Here is a 17,085-nt window from a genome sequence, read left to right as displayed (position 1 = left end):
ATGTCATACGCACATACATATGCAGTGCAAATAAAAACTATTTAAGGTGTTGCATGTATTTTGACTAGCTATAGATAGACGGGGGAATTAATAATTTTGATTTAATTAAGAATGGAAATAAAAAAGGGATCTTTTTAGAGGTTATTACATCGGTGAAGTCAAGATTGACACATCAATATGCCATGGGAAATGAAATGAGATCAACACATAGATAGCTAGCCTTGGATCTATGCATAATTGACAGACAAAATCTACTTGTGCCTGTGATGGTAGTAATTTATGACTCAGTTTTGCTTCTGTAAAGTCAAGCCTGATTTTGTTTTGAATATTATTAATACTTATTATTGTTTTCTTTCTAAATGAAAATGACTATAATTTAATACATCCGACTAACTTTAGATTTATGTTCATTACAACGTCAAATGAAGAATGAATGACACTGCAAATAAAATAGTTGTACTATATAAGTAGTGTGTGTTTATTAGTTTTATTAGATATTTTGTGTGCAGATGTGGACTTATACTTTATAATCATACTTTAATACGTGTAACTATGTCGAATGTTTGATCATCTTTTTACTCATTTTATATATACCTTAGGGGTTGGAGTAATTCAATAGCGGATCCTATTTTATCACATCAAAGATAAATGGATGCATTACCTTGTGATATTAATATTTCGAGACGTTGAGATAGTTGTCCTAATTCAGCAGAGGTACTTAGGCAGTTTTGGAGTTCTAGTAGCCGGAAAAGAGCTTCTATTTGAGAGTTTCAAATGTGTCATACATGATAAAAAAAATACATCATCTAATGAATGAGCACGAAGTTTATAAAATCGGTGTGGAAGCTTGAACAATAAGTCGTAATAAAATATACTTCAACTGATCAAGTTAGTTCCTTCAGGTTATGATAAAAAGTTTTGAGCTATCTTCATTCTTAAAACTTCATTATCAAATTTACTAGCAAAACAATGAATGTAAAAGGCATGATAAAAGCATATAATCAAACAACATAATATTTCATCTCGTCATTTTGGACTGGTTTTTCAATACCTTTGCTCTATCTACTTGCTTTTTTATGTTTCTTAGGTTGTAAAACAATATTTATTTTTATTTTTCTTCTATGTTCATGAATTTCTACTAGTATTTGTATTATTTGTCTGCTACTGTTTTAATACACATTGGGTTATAGTCTCTAAAACAAATAGGTAAAAAGAATTTGAATATTAAATGAGAAAATAAAATAATTTATTTCAGACTCTGGAAAAAAATAATCACATATCTAGATAAAAAAATCACAGTAGAACGACATTCAATAGAAATTCAAATAGAACCAGAGCAACACACAAACAAGGATCAAAATAAGGTTGCCTATTTCTTGGCTACCACGCACCGGAACAAAACACCAAACTTTTTTTTGATTTTCAACCTAAACGGTAAATTAATAACCCAAACCACTTCTGTGCTTACAACATAAGAATTTCAAATATCAATCAAAGAACATATTTACTTAACCTACCGAACAAGCAAAATGAACGAAACACCAACATCAATACTCTTAATTACCGAGCAAAATCTTCACATTGCCCCCATCGTCGACCTCCGCCACACTACCATACTTTGAGAAGATGAGTGAAATCACTTGAGAAGAACAGTGAAATCTTGATATGTGAGAAAATATTTGGTGTTATTATTTGAGTAGGATTTTAGTTTAAAAAATAATAATAATATCTTTTCAATTAAAATAATAATAATATTTAAATAATTATTTGGATAATTATTTAGGTAGGATTTTAGTTTTGTGACAATAAAAAATAGAGTAATTAGTCTAATACTTTTGTAACGAGATAAATTCATTAATAAATATTCTAGCAATTTTGTGACGGGATGGTCATATAATAATTATTCTAGCAGTTTTGTGATGAATAAATTTCATAACAATTATTTCCTCACAATTTATATGAAATGTGACCAACCACATAATTTGTAACAAAAGTTGTTGTAGTTGATTTGCAATGAAATGAATTCCATAATAATTATCCTTAGCCAGAATTTATTTATATATATACATACATATTTATAGTGGGAGATTCTTGAGAGTTTGGTTCCTTCGTTGAAACTTGAAGGTGAATATTGAATATAAAAAAATAATGTGGTTTAAAAAAATAAAAGATTTTTGAAATGATTGTGTTTTTTTATATGTAAAATGCAAGTACATTTTTAGAAAAAATTACACTAAGTTATATTATTTATGTATATTATATGTTGGAATATTTGTGTATCATTGTAATAGTGATCAATTATTTCAATTTTTGTCTTATTGAACTTTCTTAATTGCATTGTTAAATCATATCAATTTTAAATTGTATATCATTTTAGTAGTAATCAATCATTTTTATTTTTTTTTTCTTTGATGAACTTTGTTAATTACTCTCTCAGTCTCGGTCCAAATGGACCATTTGGAGTTTTGTAGTAAATTAAGAAATAATAGTATTTTATTAGTTAGTGGAAGTGTATAAGAGATTTTGACATTCTTGCCCTTTGACTTTACGTAAAAAGTAATTGTATGTGTAATGATATGTTTGTAATTTATGTAAAAGCTAATGGTATTTTTGTATTGATGTATGATTATTTTTACTAAAATAGAAAAATGATACTTTGGAGTGGGGGGACGAAAATGGTAAAAATAGTATTTGAGTTGGGACAGAGAGAGTAGATTGTTAAATCATGTCACTTTAAGTGATTAATCATTTCAATTTTTGTCTGGTTGAATTTTATTAATTGTAGTGTTAAATTCACATGTCATTGTAATGGTGATTAATCATTTAAATTTTTGTCTTATTGAACGTTATTGTAACTATTTTTATATCATATCACATTTTATCATTGTACTATATAGCTTAGAAAATATTTGCGTTGTTTTATTGCATCATTATTATGTGCATCATCGAATTTGTTTTCAATAAATTTATTATTGTATTACTTATTTACATATACTTTAGTATATTTTATTATTCACATCATTATTACTATCATATTATTCATTTCATATAATATAAACTATAAATACTCTATATTGGCAAAACCTCTACATTGTGTTTCATTTTAAAAGAAAAAAATATTTGTAACAAATAATTTTGTTACAAAAATTATCAAACTCATCTTAAGCTATTTCAAATCAGACTCAGATGAGGTAGATGCACTGTCTTTTAATTTGTGTATGCAATTTTAACGTCTTCAAGATATTATCATAAACCATGAAGAGAAAAATCAATTTGACTGAAAAATATGCATCAAGAAAAATTGTGAAGAGTTGGGGACAGCTGATGATTAGATTTAAAACTAATAGATATATTATTAGTTCAACAAATATAATGATTTAATTATATACTTTAATTGATAAATTAATTATATTATTATCCCAAAAGTTTATGGGTGTTAATTGACAAATTATCATATCATTAAATTTAAAACTAAAAATTATTTTATTATATTGTTATCTAAACAATTTATATGTTAATTGAAAAAGTTACTACGTCTTTGAATTTAAAATGACAAAAAATTTATGCGCTAACCGAAAAAAAGACCACATCATTAAATTTAAAACGGCAAATTAATTGGTTATATTATTATCGAAAAAACAATACATAAACTAACAAAGTAACCACATCATTAACTTTAAAATGACAAGTTTATATTTCATCGATAAATTAATTGGATCATTAAACGACACATTTATAGTTTTTCATCAAAAAATTAATTATATTATTAAATTACAAATTTATACTTTTGATAGACAAAATAATTACATTATTAAATGAAAAAATTTATATTTTAGTAACAAATCTTTCATGCTTGTATTTTTATAATAGTTAGATAAAATATTATACATTTTTATTTATAAAAATGTGAGAATTATACAGCAAAAAAAAATGATAAATAATCTTAAAATTCAAACAAACAAAATATGAACAAAGATTTCCTCCATTTACACAGATTCCAAGTGATACACATCCTATCATTATCAACAACATATAAGTTAACAAACTGGTCTATAAGTAAACCTACTTATCGTCTACCTCATCTACCCCTCTAGATGTCTTTAAATTCCCAAATCAGCCCCAGCAATTACCCACAATTACTCAGACTGTCATCAATCCACAGAGGAAGAAGAATCTGCAAATTGCTATCATTTGCTCAATTATTACGAAATGGATAATCACAAATCAATGGATGCTCCGTCGACATTCGGGAGGATCGGCAACGTTCCTCCATCGGAGATAACTCCAAAGGCGGGAAGAGTGGAGAGATTTCTCACAAGGCAGCAACGAGATAATATTGCTGCACCACAACAAGGTGATGTTTTAATTTTTGTATATATATATATATATTGTTTTGTTTGTTTATGGGTTACAACTTCAAGTTGTTTGTTTATCAGCAACAACTTCAAAGGAAAAAATTTGATTTCTCTGATATTGAGTGCAGATTCTGAAATGGAGGGCGAGGATGTTCTCACTACCATTATGACCAGATCTGACCATAAGGTGCTACTTAACATATTACCAAAGTTCAGAAAATGAGATTCAATTAATTTTCATAATTAGATATTGATTGTCTTTCTATGAACAACCTCTCAAATTAATATTTCCGTGGTTTGCAGGTCCATGAAAAGCTTCACTAAGGTATTTATGCTCAAATTTTTGGACCTGAGCAAACAGTCCCTGAATTCGACTGCCACTCCGACCGGGACAATGCCGACACCCCCGCAGAAGTGTGCAACCAAGTTGCAGAGGGAGATTTGCGAGAAGCTGTCTGCAGGAGCATTGCTAGTCGGGTGAGATCTAGGAGGAGGACCAATACGGGCCCGCCGCCAGTTTATGTCGAGGATGAGTTGAGTGGCTTGTCCGGCGACAACATCAAGAGCTCCTCCGAGGATGAAGACTTCACTGTGAGGAAGAGGAGGAAATCAAGGAATAATAGAGAACTGACACTGCAGACGACAGCTCGCCTGCAGGGGCTTCAGGGCAGCGCAGCATCAGACCTTCAAAATGAAGGGCTGCAGTGACCTCTCCTTGGAGGAAGACGAAGGAGAGGAGGGTGTCGGAAAATGCACCAGCGCGCCCCGCCTCGGACTCAAAAGCTGCACAGACCAGCAGAAACGGCGATGAGGGAAAAAAGATGCCGTATTGGCTCAAGGAGTTGACGAAATTTATGACGGGGGCCAAAGCGAGGAAGGCGAAGCCAAAAAAGTTTGACATCTCCAACATCCTAGAGGGATCTGTTCTCGGACGAGCGAGTTGGGCTGCTGATGGAGCTGGCGACTACCCGGCTCTTCCCAAGAAATTCCGGTTCGAAGACGATGTCGCGCCAGTGCCCGAAGAAGGTCAAAGAGAAACTGAGTGGCAGACGGGTATGGACGACTTATTCCAAGCAATGGAATATAACTGTGCTGTGGAGCGAATGGGAACAATGACCAACCGTGGGGTAAGTTAATCACTTTCAGCACCTGTGTAGATTACTTTCTATATTAAAAAAAATAGACAAAAACGACACAGATTGAGAACTAATTCGGCACTATTATTTTTATTATTCAGAAAGCGATATGAGAACTAATAATCTATTCACGACTTGCAGGTTGTTCAAGCGGAGGATGAGGAGGAGGAAGAGGACACTCAGGAGCGCAGATGCGCTCGAGGTCTTCATGAGATGATGATATTAGAGGACCATAAGCGATGGTATTGTCGCCACTGTCAACATGTGGCGATTCAACCAAGAGACGTACTTCCTCCATGGGTAAGTAACATCAAAATTGCTACTTCTAATTTTAATGTTGATTTAAAATTTTTGCAGCTACCTTTTATATGACTTCTTCTTTCTTTTTTAGCAGGCGATGAAAGGTCATCGTGCTGGGGGAAAGAAGAAGAAGGAGGAGAAAAGGGAGGCTCTCGATCTCAGCGCAATCAGTCTCCCGGTAGCCGATGCAGCTACTGTAAGCAGCAGCTGGACGAGCGGGTCAGTTTGGAGCATCGACGCTGGTGTGCGAGAAACACTGTACGAGCACCAGCGAGAGGGATTTGAGTTCCTATGGAGGAACTTGGCGGGCAGCACTGAAATTGCCGAGTTGAGGAACTCAAATCTACCGGGAGTTGGCGGATGCATTATTTCCCATGCACCAGGGACTGGAAAGACACGTCTGACGATTGTTTTCCTCAAGACGTATGTAAAGATGTTTCCAAACTGCCTGCCGATGATCATCGTCCCATCCAACATACTTGCTACCTGGGAAGAAGAGTTCAGAAGGTGGAACCCGGGGTTTAATTTCCACAACCTGAACAATTCGGCGTTGATCGGCGACAAGATTGCTGCTGCAGACCATCTGTTTCAAGGGGGGAGGATCAGACGTCGAGATATGGAGGCAATCCAAATGGTCAAAATGTACACGTGGCGGAGAGGGGGAGGTCTTCTGGGGATTAGCTACAATCTCTTCGAGTAGCTAACGGCGCAGAAGGAGGCGGAAGCAAATGCAGGCGAGGAGGGGGGGCAGAGAACGGGGCTTGAACAGAACTTGGAAGTTCTGAGGTCGATCCTTCTTGAGATTCCTGGACTAGTGATTCTCGACGAAGGCCACACTCCTCGTAACCACCGGAGTAAGATTTGGGCTTCACTAGTTCAGCTCAAGACGGAGAAGCGCGTCATCTTGTCCGGGATGCTGTTCCATACAACTTCGAGGAGCTGTTCAACACCCTGAAGATCGTCAGGCCGGCAGTGGCGGAAGAGATTATGCAGGATCGAATGTTTGCTGAGATTCTGCATTCAGATAAGAGAGCCCAAAGCACTCGGCCTGCTTTGCTTCCCGAGGCCATCAATCGTGCAGTGGAGAGGCTGAAAGTCGCCATGGCGCCGTTTGTGCACGTGCACAAGGGGACAGTCCTCCAGAATAATCTCCCCCAATTAAGAGACTCCATCATCCTCCTGAAACCGACTGGATCGCAGAAGCAACTGATCGACCGGTTGGAAGAGGAACGGGTAAGGAAAACACTTACGAGTGAGTTTAGATATTCACTGGTATCTGTTCATCCTTACCTCATACAAAAATGCAAGTCGCAACTGCCAACCGATGGAATCGATATGCAAGCAGTCGAGGAGTCGAAGCTCAATCCTGGCGACGGAGTCAAAACGAAATTCATCCTCGAGTTTGTCCACCTCAGTACTCTGCTGAATGAAAAAGTGCTCATCTTCAGCCAGTACATTCCACCCTTGGACCTGATCAAAGAGCATCTGACCGCGACCCTCCAGTGGAACGACAAGAAGGAAATTCTGAGGCTGGAAGGGAGCCTACAGAAGAAGCAACGCCAGAATGTGATCGACGCATTCAACGATCCAGAAAATGATTCGAAGATCATGCTGGCGTCGACAAGGTGCTGCTCCGAGGGGATAAGTCTGGTTGGGGCTTCGAGGGTCATTTTGCTAGACGTCGTCTGGAACCCTTCAGTCCAACAGCAGGCGATTTGTCGAGCTTATAGGATTGAGCAAAAGAAGTTTGTCCATACCTATCATCTGATGACTGCCGGCACGATTGAGGCGGACAAATATTGCCGGAAAGCTGAGAAAGAGCGCCTATCAGAGTTAGTCTTCTGCTCTTCTTCGAACGAGGACATAGCGAATCAGCAGATGCCGGAGATTGAGGATAAGATTCTCCAAGAGATGGTCGAGCACGCAATGACCAAGGATATATTTGAAAAGATCATCCACCAGCCGAAGAGCGTCGACTTGATCCAGTCCTAACGCATTGATCCAGTCCTAACGCATCAATGGTTCAGAATACAATGTTAATGTTGACTTAAAATTTTTTGCAAGAAACATATTGTTCGTGATTTTTTTGCTTTATTTCCCTCAGGAAACAAAATATGATGGATTGTATAGTTTTTGAACAAGTTTGGAATTTTTTTAGTTTGTTATTTTTTTCTTATCAATTGGAAATTTTAGATTGTTCTATATAACATAAACAAAATATAATGAATTGTAGTTTGTGTAGGTTTATGATGAATTTTGAAATGCAAAAACATTATACGATGAATTGTGATTTTGTAAATATTAAAGATACATATATATTCTAAAATTTATTTGATATAATCTAACAAATAAATTAAAATTCATCTAGCATAAAAAAATATAAATTTATTTCACAATACAGAACATATTGAGCAAGAAAATAATTTAGCTATACATATTACATATATATGAAAAATAATAAAAATACATTTAGAAAGATGACAACAAATCATTCTTACTACATATAGACAACAACATTGTATACGACAAAGGACAATATAATAACAATTTACACGGATAAAAATGAAAGAGCACTATTGAAAGACATTTACAATTATAATTATATATATGGATAATGCACATATAACACCGCAAAAAAGACAATCCAATAACACATATTTTTGGAAAAGCACGCCATATTTTCGGGACTTGCACCTTTACAGAACAAGTTTGAATTAATAGACGTGCAACACGCTAAAAATATAACACGGACCGAACATTCACTAAAATTCTAAACATTCGATTAAAAGGTCCTCCAAGAAAGGCCAAAGCTCTCGGCCTGCTTTGCCTCCCGAACCATGAAAGGCTGCATAGCCCCGAAGTGCACGAAGGCGCTATCCTACAAAAAATCAAAATGGATTAAGAGACCGCATCGTCCTTCTTAAACCAACTGAATTTGCAGAAGAAATTGATCGAGGGGGAAGGGTTTAGGAGAACCTTTAAGACTGACTTTGAAGTTTATCTAATATCTGAGCACCTACAGTTCATCGCCAGTGCAAACTAGTGGAATTTAATAATCTTGGCTCAACAATTGAAGACAATACACTTGTTCGGAAACTTCTTGATTCAGTTCCGGACATGTATTTACAATTGGTTGCTTCAATTGAACAATGTTGCGACTTAGATACCATGCCATTCGAAGAAGCTATTGGCCAACTCAAAGCTTATGAAGATAGGTTGAAGCTTCACAGTGGAAATACAAGTAATGATGGAAGTTTATTACTCACTAAGACAAATTTCCAAAAAAAAATCATAATACTTCGGGAGGAAGTTGGGCATCAGGTGGAAGGGGACGTGGATCTTACCATCACAGTAAAGGCAGCCGGTATGGTGGTCATGGTAGAGGAGGCGGACAAGGAAAAAGTGAACATGGCAATTCTGTACAATCTCGAAATTCCGGGTATAATCAACAAAAGGGCAGAGACAAGCGCCACATAAAATGTTTTAATTGTGATAATTTTGGGCATTATGCGTCAGAATGCAAGTCATCGTCGAAGGATAAAAACAATGAAGTAAATCTAGCCCAAGCGCAAGAGGAGGAACTTGCACTACTTTTAAGTGTTTACGGGGAAAATACAGTACCTAAGGTATTGCTTAATGAAGATAAAGTGCTCCCAAATCAGAGTGAAAGAGATGATGATGATGTATGGTACTTAGATAATGGTGCAAGCAACCATATGACAGGGAAACGAAATCTTTTGGCTGAACTTAACAAGGAGATAATGGGTCAAGTTTGTTTTGGTGACGGGTCCAAAGTACAGATTGTAGGAAAGGGATCCATCTTATTGAAGTGCAAAAATGGCGAACACAAAGTCATTTATGAAGTGTACTACATTCAAGCCTTGCAGAGTAATATTCTAAGCTTAGGTCAATTAACAGAGGAAGAATACAAGGTAGAAATGTTGAACGAACACTTGAAGGTTCATGATGAACATGGGAAATTAATCATGAAGGTGCAACGGTCGAAAAACCGTGTGTACAATATTAATCTTCAGACCATACAAGCAGTTTGTCGTGCCCTGAGTCTCGATGATGAAGCATGGTTATGGCATGCGAGGCTCAGTCATATAAACTTCGGGATATTGGAGTCGATGGTTGAGAAAAATATTGTGCATGGTGCGCCAAGAGTGAAGCACCCGAAACAAGTCTGCGAAGGGTGCTTGGTGGCTAAACAAACTCGCCAACCTTTTCCAAAGGAAACTGAGTATCGTGTTTCATCCCCATTGGAACTAGTCTATGCAGATTTGTGTGGACAGATATCACCACAAACATTGGGAGGAAATAATTATTTTCTGCTGATTGTAGATGACTACAGCAGGTTTATGTGGGTTTACATTATCAAAACAAAAGATGAGGCATTCCCCGCATTCAAGAAATTCAAGGCAGAAAGTCGAGAGTGAAAGGGCATATAAGGTAAAAATGCTAAGGACTGACCGAGGAGGTGAATTCACATCACAAAAATTCAACGAATTTTGTGATAAAGAGGGCGTGAAAAGGCAACTCTCGGCGCCATACAGCCCACAACAAAATGGGGTTGTGGAGTGTCGAACTCAAACTGTTCTTGAAACAATGAGATCCATGTTAAAGTCGACGAGTGTACCAGAAAATTTGTGGGGTGAAACAGTCCGACATGCAGTGTATATTTTAAATAGAGTTCCGACAAAATGTTTGAAGAGCATGACACCGTATGAGGGCTGGAAGCGAAAGAAACCATCTCTTGAACATGTCAAAATTTTTGGTTGTATTGCGCATGTGAAGACATCAGCGAATCACTTAACAAAATTAAGTGATCAAAGCTCAAAAATGATTTATTTGGGAGTCGAACCTTGTAGCAAAGCATATCGTCTCTATGATCCTCTTCGAAATAAGATATGTGTTGCACGTGATGTAATTTTTGATGAAAAAGCCAAATGGAATTGGAGTGAACAGCATGGCACTCAATCAAGCACAAGATTTGTATGGTTTAATGAGCAAGTTCCAGGTGGAGATGAAGGTGATAATCGAGATCCAGTTGGTGATGGAGGTGGAAGTCCAATACATCAATTCGAAACAACTAATGACCAGACTCCGTCGTTATCAGTGACAAGAAGTGCAGACTCCTTAAGGAATTCAGCCTCTCGAGATAGTCCATTGATTCAGACATCTGATGGTAGCCAAGAAGCCAGTCAGACAGCATTCGATCACACACCCATTCGTGGGTTTCGCTCTCTGTTGGATGTTTATACACAATCAGATGTTGTAGAGGATGAAGGAGAAGAATTGATGTTTGCTGGAGAGGAGCCGACATCATTCCAGGACGCGTCTACTGATGAAAATTGGAATGAGGCGATGCAGAAGGAACTTGACTCAATAAACAAAAGAATCAAACATGGAAATTGACAACACTTCCCCCAGGAAAGAAACCCATCGGACTGAAATGGGTTTTTAAATTAAAGAAAAATGTTGAAGGCAATATTGTGAAACACAAAGCAAGGTTAGTGGCAAAGGGATATGTACAAAGACAAGGAATGGATGTTGAGGAAGTGTTTGCACCGGTGGCTAGACTTGAAACTATACGGTTGCTATTGGCGTTGGCAGCTTCGCAAGGATGGCGTGTCCACCATTTGGATGTAAACTCGGCATTTTTGAATGGCATTATACAGGAAGAAGTGTATGTATCCCAACCTGATGGTTTTGTTGTCACAGGAAAGGAAACATTTGTGTATAAATTACACAAGGCTTTTTATGGATTACGACATGCCTTAAGAGCGTGGAATATTCGTCTTGACAGCGCACTAAAAGGACTTGGCTTTCAGCGGTGCCCACAAGAGCAAGCTGTGTACAAGAAATGCATGTCTAAAGATCTGTTGATAGTTGGCGTGTATGTAGACGAGTTGATTGTGACCAGAACAAGTGAAAGTCTGATTTGTACATTCAAAAGGGAGATACAAAATCTGTTTGATATGAGTGATCTTGGAAGACTCTTATACTATTTGGGAATCGAAGTTCACCAAAGTGAGAAAGGGATCACAATTGATCAAAGTGGGTATGCTAAAAAAATATTACAAACTGCACGAATGGCAGATTGTAATCCGTCGAAATATCCCATTGAACCAAAGTTACACTTATCTAAAGATGAAGAAGGTGTACCAGCAAATGCAATGGAGTATCGAAGACTCATCGGAAGCCTAAGATATATCACTCACACTAGACCGGATCTTAGATATTCGGTGGGAGTTGTGAGCAGGTACATGGCATCACCGAAAGAAAGTCATTATAAAGCAGTCAAGCAAATATTGAGGTATATCAAGGGAACGATGAGTTATGGACTGTTTTATCATAAGGGAGGCAATGGAAGATTACATGGATATAGCGATAGTAGCCATGGTATGGATCTAGATGATCGTAAACGTACAACCGGCATGGCATTTTATTTTTCGGGCAACCTTATCACTTGGTGTTCGCAGAAGAAGCGCACTGTCGCTCTCTCCTCTTGTGAAGCTGAATTTATGGCTGCAACTTCAGCGGCATGCTAAGCATTGTCGCTACGTAACTTATTGGTAGACTTGACTGGTTGGGAAGCTCAATGTGTTAAATTATACGTGGATAACAAATCTGCCATATCCTTGATGAAGAATCCGGTCTTTCACGGAAGAAGTAAACACATTGATACCAAATTTCATTTCATTCGAGAATGCATTGAAGAGGGTTCGATCTATGTAGAGCATATCAGTGGAGAGGAACAAAAGGCTGACGTCTTGACCAAGGCACTACCCAAACTAAAGTTCTTAGAGATGAGAGATTTAATCGGAATTGAAGATCTGAAACACATGAAGCAGAATTAAGGGGGAGAGTGTTGGGAGTAATTCTGATTATATGTTTGGTTGATTATATAATTAGTTATATATTATAATTTTTCATTATTAATTCCATTAATTTCCTAGGCAGTTATGTCTATTTAGAATTCAAATTTAAAATTGTGTCTGTTAGTGTTGAAAGGTCGTGTCTATTAGAATTATAAGATTGTATGCATTGGTTTTGTAGGATGTAATAGTATACACATGGTGTATCAGTCTGTTTCTTTTGATCATAAAAATCATTTAGATTTGTTTTGCATAATCCCGATCTTTGTGAATTTAATTTCTAACACAGGCTGCAGACGCACCTTCTACAGGTGGCTCTTCGAATCCATATGCTACAATGTCCCAAAGATCATGTGAAATAAAGAAATCTTGCATTTCACTACTCCAATAATTGTAATGATCGCCTTCAAAGATTGGAACCTCACTCAGGTAATATTTAAACATGGTAGGAACAGAACTGGACATTGTTTTGAGGCTCTTACACAAAATTTGTTGGGTATGATAGATAGTAGAAGGATTTGCAGAAGAAAAACTATGTGCTGCTCACTATGCTTTGAAGATAAGTTTGTTTTATTTTCTCATCAATGAAGTAAGGAATACATCCATATGTATAACCAAGAGACTTTCTAGACAACTCCATGAGACTCTTGATCTACATGTGATTACTTTAGGGTGTTATTATTATTGGCAATTACTAGAACTTAAAGTTCATATTAATTATTTTGAAAGTTACAAATTATTGTTTCAACAAGAAAATCCTCCAACTGTTGAGAACATCAAAATTGTTCCTTTCAATTTATCCACCCTCCCTAATTCTATACTAATTTGTTATCTGAATCTAGGTCAGTGCAATTTTAGGTTGATTTAAAATTTGTGCAGCTACCCTTAGTTATACCACTTCTTCTTGTTTCTTTCCCAGGCGATCAAAGCTCAACTTACAGAAAACTGATCCACTTAAAAAATAAATGTGCAATACCTATTTTAATGTAAATTAAAATCCTAGATATATATTCCAGCGCATTAGAATTATTTCTAATACTCTTCTCCATAGTTCTGATTTATGTGAGCAAAGTCTTTAATTCCTATAAAGTTTCTCATCTCCAGAAATTTCAGCCTCGGCAATGCTTTCGTTAGGATATCAGCCTTTTGTACTTCTCCACTCACATGGTGCACACAGACACAGCCATCTTCAATCATTCTTGAATGAAATGAAATTTTGTATCAATATGTTTACTTCTCCCGTGAAATACTGGATTCTTCATTAAGGATATAGCGGATTTGTTATCCATGTACAACTTAACACATTGAGCTTCCCAACCAGTCAGTTCCACATACAAATTTTGCAACCAGAGAACTTGACATGCCCCTGATGTCGCAGCTATGAACTCAGCTTCGCAGGAGGAAAGTGCCACAATGCGTTGCTTCTGTGAACACCAAGTGTAATATTACTAGAGAAATAAAATGCCATACCTGTTGTACCTTTACGATCATCAATATCCATCACCTCCCAAATGATAAACAAGTCCATAATTGATCGTCCTAGCAATATACCTTAGAATCTGTTTGAGCGTCTTAAACTGACTTTCTTTTGCCTATTCCATGTACCTACACACAACTCCAACTGAGTATTCGAGATCTGGTCTAGTATCAGTGAGATATCTTAGGCTCCCATTAAAATGTTGTTATTCAAAGCATTGACTGGTACACCTCTTCATCTTTTGAAAAACTTAATTTTGGTTCCATTGGATATTTTGAGGGATTACAACATTTCATTTCTGCTGCGTGCAAAATTTTCTTTGCATACCCTCTTTGATCAATCGTTATCTCACCCCCACATTGATGGACCTCAATTCCAAGATAGTATCAAAGTGTTCCAAGGTCACTCATGTCAAACACACTTTGCATTTTCCTTTTGAATGACCGAATATGACTTTCACTAGTTCCTGTCATAATCAAGTCGTTTACGTACACACCAATTATTAACTAGTCTTTAGAATTTTGTTTCTTGTAGACAGCTTGCTCCTGGGGCAGCGCTTAAATCCAAGACCCTTAAGTGCTTCATCAAGACGAATATTCCACGCTCTCGGGGCCTATCACAATCCAAAGAGCGCCTTTCCTGCAATAACAAAACCATCAGGCTGTGTAACATATACCTCTTCTTGTATTATGCCATTAAAAAATGCCAACTTCACATCCATATGATGAACCTGCCATCCTTGCGAAGCTGCCAATGCCAACAGCAAACGTATGGTTTCAAGTCGAGCCACTGGCGCAAAAACTTCCTCAAAGTCTACTCCTTTTCTTTACACATACCCTTTCACCACTAATCTTGCCTTGTGTTTCACTATATTCCCTTCGGCATCTTTCTTTAATTTGAAAACCCATTTCAGTCCAATAGGTTTCTTTCCAGGTGGGTGAGTCGTCAATTTCCAGGTCTGATTTTTGTTTATTGACTCAGTCTCCTTTTTCATGGTCTCTTCCCCATTTCGATTGATTGCCACTTCTTGAAATGTTCTTGGTTCTTTCCCAGCCAACATCAATTCTTCTTGCTCTCCAATGACTGGTCCAATCTCCGTAAATATCAGACAAGGAACGAAACCCACAAATGGGTGTGTGATCATATTCTGCTGTACCTTCTTCTCGGCTGTTTGAAGGTATTCCAGTCGAACAATCAGCGGCAAGAGGCGAACTACCTGGAAAGGTTCTGCTATGCATCTCTGTGACTGTTTCGACTTGAGGATTCCGATTTCCCCTCTCCTCATCAACTCGAAACTCAATCTGATCGTCACCTACGTCTCCACTAGGAATTTGTACAGTAAACCACTCCGAACTTGCTGCTGATTGATCACAGTTTGCATCTGCTCAATTCCATTTTGTCTTCTTCTCAAAAACCACATCACATGCCACACATACTTTGTTTTGAGAGGGGTTGTAGTATATGCTTTGCTACCGGGTTCAACTCCTAAATAAACCATCTTTGAACTTCGATCGCTCAATTTTGTTTTATGTGTCGCTGATTTCTTCACATGAGCTACACAACCAAAAATCTTGACCTGTGCAAGTGATGGTTTCTTTCCTTTCCAAGCCTCATAGGGTGTCATGCCCTTCAACTCTATTGTTGGCACTCGATTTAGAATGTACACTGCATGACGGACTTCTTCTCCCCATAAGCTTTCTGGTACATTCATTGTCTTTAATAGTGATCGCGTCATTTCAAGAACAGTCCGGTTACAACGCTCCACCACTCCGTTCTGCTGTGGGCTGTATGGTGCTGTGAGTTGCCTTTTCACACCTTAAGGTTGCAAACTTCTGCGGTGTGAATTCACCCCACGATCAGTCCTTAACATTTTCACCCTGTTAATGCTTTCAGATTCGACTTGTGCCTTGAACTTCTTAAATGCTGGTAGCGCCTCATTTTACTTTTGATGACAAAGACCCACATGAACCTGCTGAAGTCATCCACGATCAAGAGAAAATAGTAATTTCCACCCAATGTTTATGGTGATATTGGTCCACACAAATCTGCGTGTACTAGCTCCAATGGGCTCGATGCATGTTATTCAGCTTCCTTGGGAAAAGGACGACGGGGCTGTTTTTCTACCAAGCACCCCTCACATACCTGAGGAGGGTGTTTCACTCTTGGCACACCACGCACAATATCTTTTCCGACCATCGACTCCATGATCTGAAAATTAATATGGCCAAGCCTTGCATGCCATTTTTGCAATTTAATAAAATCTTACCTTCAATTTGAACTTCAGAGCCATCGCCAAGCCGAATTTGCCCTACGTAACTATGACATAACCTCTGATGATGTCATTTCTAATGATGAAGAAATTGTGATGACTATGTATGCAGATTGTGAACCTACCTCGGGTGACGATGCAATGAAAGATAAAAAATGGATGAAAGCTATGGAGGAGGAATTGAATTCCATCGAGAAAAATCATACATGGAAGCTTGTGGATGCTCCATATGGTTGCACCCATTAATGTCAAGTGGTTTTTAAAAGAAAGTTGAAGGAATATAGAGAAGTAGAAAAGTATAAAGTGAGGCTGATAGCGGAAGGCTATGAACAAATGCCCAGATTCGACTTTCTAAAAGTATTTGTGCCTATATCTCGAACGGAGATGATTAAGTTGTTGATAGCCTTAGCTGCACAAAATTGTTCGAATATACATCAAATGGATGTAAAGTCCACATTTTTGCACGACCCACTTCAATAAGAGATTTATGTGAAACAACCTCCCATATTTCAACCATATAAAAGTGAGCACAAGGTGTATAAATTGAAGAAGGCCTTGTCTGGCCTCAAACAAGCCTCACGAGCATGAAATATGCGGATTGATTCATTCTTCTCCATAATTGGATTTCACAGATGTCCAAGCGAACATGCTCTTTATGTTAAAACCA

General features: G+C 37.4%; 1 pseudogene; it reads left to right on the top strand.

The window, feature by feature from the left end:
• The first annotated feature begins 5,176 nt into the window (after positions 1-5,176).
• LOC127243792 (SNF2 domain-containing protein CLASSY 3-like) lies at positions 5,177-7,783 on the top strand (annotated as a pseudogene).
• Positions 7,784-17,085: the final 9,302 nt, after the last annotated feature.

Source organism: Andrographis paniculata, unplaced genomic scaffold (assembly GCF_009805555.1).
Source record: "Andrographis paniculata isolate CXL003 unplaced genomic scaffold, ASM980555v1 Contig98END, whole genome shotgun sequence".
Classification (NCBI taxonomy): domain Eukaryota; kingdom Viridiplantae; phylum Streptophyta; class Magnoliopsida; order Lamiales; family Acanthaceae; genus Andrographis; species Andrographis paniculata.
Note: the sequence above shows the minus strand (reverse complement) of the source record. Positions and strands in the feature narration are given on the sequence as shown.